This window comes from Arachis ipaensis, chromosome B03 (genome assembly GCF_000816755.2).
Source record: "Arachis ipaensis cultivar K30076 chromosome B03, Araip1.1, whole genome shotgun sequence".
In the NCBI taxonomy this organism is placed as follows: Eukaryota; Viridiplantae; Streptophyta; class Magnoliopsida; order Fabales; family Fabaceae; genus Arachis; species Arachis ipaensis.
Window position 1 is genome coordinate 25,415,500 of NC_029787.2, and position 7,250 is coordinate 25,422,749.

The 7,250-nt window shown below is 33.9% G+C and overlaps 1 long non-coding RNA gene across 1 annotated transcript; it reads left to right on the forward strand.

The window, feature by feature from the left end:
- Window positions 3,541-4,222, forward strand: LOC110269607. Its single transcript, XR_002358380.1, has 2 exons — window positions 3,541-3,679; window positions 3,817-4,222. It is a non-coding gene; the product is annotated as an uncharacterized LOC110269607 (long non-coding RNA).

The following is a 7,250-nucleotide window of genomic DNA, read 5'->3' on the forward strand; positions in this document are numbered from 1 at the left end:
TCACCCTAATAAATCATTGACATGTAAATCGAAACAGGGCAGCTAGATTTATATAAAGTCCTCCATCCTATATAAATCGAATTAGGCTGGTTAGATTTACTTGAAAACATATGAATGTGTAAATGGATATTACCTGTTTCAATTTATTAGTAATTAAAGCTCATCTAGTCAATCTATTTAGTCTAATTCGATTTACTACTAAAATTTGTAAATCTAATTATCCTAATTCGATGTGTATATAAAATGCCTTTGGGAGATTCATATACCATTTCTTGGTTTGGATGATTTTTGTAATATTTGCATGCATTTGGTTTATTTAAGTATTTTACCCCCAAAATATACTAGAAAAATATATAATAAATAAGATAATTAAATTATTATATATGAGAATTTATTTTTATATGATCGTTCAAGTTTTATTATTAATTAAAATTATTTTGAAATTCATTCAATAAAGATTAATTTGAGCTGGCTCTTGAATTAATTAGGATTGTCAAAATGAGCCAAATCTATCGGACTAGCTTGTTTACTTGACTTAAATAGATGGATATTTAACTCTAAAATCAAACTTGTAAAAATGCAAGTCTAAACAACTTAGCCATAGTTATCAGAACCGGACCGGCCGGCCAGTTCGACCAGAAAACTAGTGAACCGATGTCCTATCTGGTTCGATTCATTATTAAGACTAGACCTGCAATTGACTCGGTCAAAAGCGGTCAAATAGTTAAAAACCAGATGATTTTATCACGAACCAGACTCAGTTTAGGCAGTTGATGGCCCGCAGTTCCTCCTTGACCCACGTGCTCCACACGTAGACCAGTGGGGTGTGGGTCACTGTAGGAACATTTATTTGAATCCCCTTCAAAAGTGGCATCTCTAAGGTTCGATCCTTGAACCTAAGAGTGAGTAAAAGATGGATATTTGACTCTAAAATCAAACTCGTAAAAAATACAAGTCTAAACGACTTTGCCATAGTTATCAGAACCGAATCAGATCGGACCGATCGGTTCGACTGAAAAAATAGTGAATTGATGTCCTATCTGGTTCAGTTCATTATTAAGATCGGACTTGCAATTAACTCAATCAATGGCGGTCAAAAGTTGAAATCGGACAATTTTGTTATGAACCGGACTCAGTTTAGGCAGTTGACCCGCACTTCCTCCTTGATCCGCACACTCCAAACGTAGACTAGTAGGGTGTGGATCACTGTAAAAATATCTATTTGAATCCTATTCAAAAAGTGACTTTTTAAGGTTCAATCCTTGAACCTGAGAGTGAGTAAAAGTCCCCATCTCACTGTGACAAGTGAATCTTCAATAGATGTAATGCTTATAATTTATATATACCATATTATTTTATATGTGCCACTAGTAGATTTTTTATTATATTTGCTCATTATTTTATGTATTATATAAAAGTATCGATTATATCATAATTTACATATAATTTAATTAAATCAAATTTAAATAATATAAAATGTTATTATCATTTAATTTTTACTTTTAATATTTAAATTTTGATTTTATTATAATTTTATGTATTTATTAAATTACTATCGGGTTAAACAGTTCGACCAATAAGCTATCAGTTGAACCACACTAACTTAGTGATTCAGTAATTTGATCGGGTTAATTGTTGGTTCGATTCTGATAACTATAGTCTTAGCTCAATCAACAAAAAAATAACGAATTAAGATTTTTCATGTTTATTAAAAAAAATTTATCTATCTTATAATTTTTTTTAATTATTTTTTCAAAAAATCAAAATAAAAATTAAAAAACAAAAAAAATTAGTAACTCAAAAAATAAAACAAGTTATATTAATTTAAAAAACGTATAATTTCAAAATTAAAAACGCACGAATAAGCGTCCTTTCCATTACTTCAAATAAAAATTGTGTATAAGCCATTGTTCTGAAAAATCGAACCAGACCGATAGGTTCAACCGGGAACCGGTCATCTAGCCGGTTCGGTTGAAGCACAAAACCGTGGCAAAAAATCGGTAAAAAACCGGTTGAACTGGTAATTAACCGGTGAACCATTTGAACCGAACGGTTTTTTTCCGATTTTTTAATTTATATATATATACTATAAACCCTCCCCTTACTCACACACAAGTCCACAGAACCCAGCCCCCCTCTCTCTCTGCACACCACGGAACCCTAGCCCCATTTTTTTTCTCTCTCCCAGCCAACAGCAGCAGGAGGCCAGGAGCCACCGCCCAGTGCCAGCGCCGTCGTTGCCGACAAACTCGTCTCCTCAGCTAGCGTCTAGCCTCGTCGTCGCCGATCCTCTTCTCCTGGATCCCATTTCCTCGTGTCGCTAGGTCTCATCGCCGAATGGGTGGACGGTGCTGTCGCCTCCGGGCGGAACTGACCGTGGTGGCATTAGGAATCATCGCCTGTGGAAGCTCAATCCCGCAGCCCTGTCTCCTGTGGAAGCTCGGCGACGTTGCAGGAGCTTGACATCGTCTCCTCTGTTCCAGCGCGCTCTCTGTGTTCATCGTGCCTCTGTCATCGTCACCGTGCCTCTGTCACCGTCTCCTCATTCTTGTGATTACAAGTACCAAAATGTAAACTTGTTTCTAAAATGTTGAACTTATGTGAATTTGAGGGTTGATATGCCTTAGTTTTTGTTGAAAATAGTGAGTATTTAAATCGGTCCAGATTTTTTTTTGGAGATTTATTAGTTTTTAGAATCAAAAGTTTTGTTTATTGTGTTTTTGAGTTAAGGGTTTTACTAGTGGTAGAAGACTTGATATGAGGATTTGGACACCGTAATGAATATTCGTTCTTTGTTCTGATCGGAACATTGATTTTTTTAGGGATTCTCCTAGTGCTACTAATTGAAATTTGAATCATTAAATGATTATCTAATTTTTGGATTGAATGATTACTGATTAGTTGATTCATTTTAGTCCTGTTTTGTTCTTTGTATTGTTCTGTATTCTTGCTTTGAATGATTAGCTTTGCTCACTGCTGCTGTACTGTGCTGTGCTGAAAAAAATTGAGACTGAAATTGTCCTCAAAGCCTGAAATTTTGATAATCCTTGTTAATCTTCAGAAAAGTTTGTTGTTGCTGCTGCGTAATTTTTTATTGTGTTTTAATTGTTCGTGTTGTGGCTCTGCTCTGTTTTATTGTGTAATCCTAGTAAATATTTGCATGAAAGGTTCAATAAAGAACAGAAAGCTTCACATATTTTGCATTTGCTTGCAGTATAATTTCAAGGATAGCTCTGTGAATTTGGTGTATGTACCCCAGCCACATCCTCGGGCAATTGCTTCTCTGTCTTGGAAAACAATTGTCAAAGTGGCATGTGGGACAAATCACACAAGTGCTTGTTTTTACCATTCTTGATCTCAATTATTTAATCTTTTCTTTCATCTACTCATTATTTCTTTTTGAATGTTTAGTAGCGGTGGATAAGAATGGCTTTGTCTACTTGTGAGTAATTCTTTACTTTCTTAGTTCGGTATCTTAGCTTTGTAAAATAAGTTATAACTTAAGATTATCCATTTGTGTAGCTGGGGATTTGGTGGTTATGGAAGGTCTGTGCATAATTTTCAGATTGTTTGTCAATGTTCTGTAAAATACAAAGAAATCACAACAATCAGATGATTCAATTCAAATTGGTTTTATTTATTTATTTGGCTGGTTCTGTGAATTCTGCGTGTACTGCAGGTATGCTTGACACAAATTCAATTCCCTTCCTTGTCTTGTATATATATACACTCAAAGATATGTCTAAAGTCTAAACAAATTTATTGCATAAAGAACTTGATCTTTGCATAAAAATACTTGAGATTTCTATATTTTAGAGTCTGAGTAGTGAGAGCGTGAAAGGAAAGGTGATCTTGACCAGTATGAACTCTTATGGATGGGGATAGAAATATAGCCAGCAGACTTCTTGCAGTTAAGGTGATTGTCATATTACTAATAGTAAACTATACCTTTTTTTTTCATAAATACTATTATCACTTCTCATTAGTAACACTTATCATGTTTCACGGCAATATACTAGGACAGCAGAGAGGGAAGCAAGCTTGATTCTACCAATGCCCATAATGCAGAAGACAATTGATTATCTACTTTTTCTGCTAGATCAGCCCTATGTTGAGAGGTTTCTTAGTGCATATAAATTCTTGTGGAATAGGATGAGAGCAATTAGAATGGACCTGAGAATGCAGCACATTTTCTATGAAGAGGCTATTCTATGCTTGAACAGATGGTACTTTTTTTTTAACAAAAGTATAATAAAATCTGATTTTTTTTCTTATTGAAGTGGAAATAATTATCTATTTTTCTATAAGTTCCTTATATGCTATATTGATTAAGACTCAATACAAATATATATTGTGGCTACTTACAGATACAGTAGTTTCATATTTATTTGTTGGTAAAATTTTTCTAAAGGTTCTGATGCCTTTTATCAAGAATCTGCATCTGCTTGGTGATGTTTGTAAGAACAATATCTAGTGATGGTTAAAAGTTTAAAACTCATGAGGCTATTGAATTTTGTGGTTTAAGATCCAATTACACATCATTGCAATGCATGAATTATGTGAATACACAAAAGGAGAAGGATTTTCTGCAGGCTTTGATGCTCACTTCAATATTAAACATATGAACATAACTTCGGTTGAATTGTTTCAGATGTATGATGATTCACAGAAAGAAAGGAATACTTGTTCCTACCGAAAAAGAGTTTCGAGGCTATTATGCTCTCCTTAAATTGGATAAGCATCGTGGTTATAAAGTAAGTTATCCTTGTTGTGCTCATATCTTTAATGTTTCATTGCCAATAGAAAAACCTAAGAAAATAAGTAAGTTATCATAGGTTTAACCTGCAGAGCTATTCCTTAATCTCGCTAAGATGACTCTAGAGACAAGGCAGACTCCAGAAGTTCTACTTGCCTGCATGCGATGTAGCAAGGACTGTAATTTCAAATGGAAATTAAATTAGCTACTTTTTTTTTTACATTACTTAGCTTGATTATTATTAGGGGTATAGTGATTTCATTTGATTTTGACTTTAGCTTGATTATTGGGTCTTTATTGATTAATCAATTAATTAATTAATTAATTCAAGACAATTGATTTTATTCTATTCTTGATTTTCTCTGTTCTTGCTATAGTTTGTTGTTCTTTACTACTATTTATTTATTGTTCTTGGCTTCTTGCTATTGTTTGTTTGTTCTTGATTTTTTGTTCTTAATTTGTTGTTCTTCGTTATTGCTAACATTTTATTTGTTAATTTTTAATTTGTTGTTCTTCACTATTGGCTGCTTTTACTGTTTTTTTTTATTTTTTTGAATTTGTTAGTTTTTTATTTTAATTTATTAGTTCTATTATTTTTTGTTCTTGATTTTAATTTTTTTTATCTTCATTTTTGTTTTGATAGCTACTATTTTTTGCGTTTAATTTATTATTATTCTATTTTTGATTTTGATTAACTGATGTGCTATTATTTACCGATGTTATTTTTCTTTGATATTTTGTAGTTTGATCCCAGTTTAAATGACAATATTAGTGAAACTGAAGGTGAAATTAGTGGACATGTTCTTTGTGTAATTGATATGCTAAGTCTTAGGTGTTGTTTGTATTTTTTATTTCTTTTTTTATTTTCAATGTGCAATGAAGAACTGAGATGTGTAATGTATAATGAATTTTATAGAAGCAGAAACACATTTGTGTAGCCAGATTGAAACATCTCTAAAAAAGTGAGTGAATACTTACTTTTACATTATATTATAAGTGAGTTTTTTTCTTTGTTAGTTTACTAATTAAGTCATGTTATTGAGAGCTATTGAAAAGATAGAGTAGGCATTTGATCAAGTCCAAAGGCTTCGTTATTATCAGGTTAAGCTTCAATACATAATTCTTGAAACATGGTTTGAACTTTTTTAAACATGTATAATTTTGATAAACTCATTTATTATGTATGTGATATAATTTTTTTAGTTCAATGACTATAATAAAAAAATGAGGTTTATTTTAGTATAGCGACATACTCGCTATTGATGATGGTGGCAAATTATAGACTCTGTTGCGACTGAAACATTTGTGAGATACCTATCGATTTGTTACTATTTTAAAAGGAATTTGCGATGACATTTTGCGATAGTATTGCAACTAATTGACGATATATTATTTCCTAGCAAATTAGCGACTATTTCATAACTCTACTTTATCATTTCGAATAGCTTTGGTTTAGTGACAAAATTCCTACAAATTTGAATAAGGATTTTCAAAGATTAGCTATAGATTTGCTATAAAATGTGACAGATTTGCGACCATATTAGTGGACAACTTGCGACGAGTTAGGTTCGGAAAAATTTCTCGCTAATTAGCGTCAACTAATATTTTTATTTTGTCTACGAAGTTAGCTTGCATTTAGCGATGAGTCTGCTATAGTAGAGTTTGTCGCTAATTAGCGACTACCGTTTAGTCCATTTCTTCTATGGAATTAGCTTTTACTTTAGTGACTGATTTGCGACTATCTAATCGGTAGCTAAAAAACTTTTCGATAAATTAGCGATTGTTGTGTTTGCCACACTGATCTGCGACTTGTAATTAGCGAGGAAAGCATTAGTTGCTAGGCGGTAGCTAATCCGTCACAAATTATATTCTGCGTCAGATTAGCGATGATTTTACGACTCTTTTTGTGTTTGCTAATCGAACATATTCTTTTGAAAATTTCCAGGCACTTCATTATTCATGTCGGCATGCCTTGGTATGCTGTGCATATGCACGCTTGACCTGGTCCACCTATGTCCATGATGTGTATCGTTTTAGATCCGTGTTTGATGTATATCAAATGAGATTCATACCTCCAATTTCAGAGGGATTTTGGTTGCCGTATGATGGTCCGACCGTCAAACCTGATCCGGCAAAGAGACGTGCGTCTGAGGGGCGTCCCAAGACCACCAGGATACGGACTATCATGGACGAGGTTGACCCAAACAGGCCAAAGAGGTGTGGACTTTGCAGACAGCCCAGTCACACCCGTCGGAGTTGTCCCCAGAGAGGAGTGACGATTGGTTCCGCATCTGCCAGTAATGTGCAGTGTCACCGCTTTTTATTGTGTTATGTTGTATTTCAATTAAGAGTTTTAATTCCGATGTATGCTTCATTTTATGCTCCACCTCCACCTCCGTGACGACCTGAACCCCCCAACCCCACCTCCACCTCCCTGACCATCATCCGATCCTTCGTCATCCTCGTCACCACCTCCACCTTGACTGTCATCCCC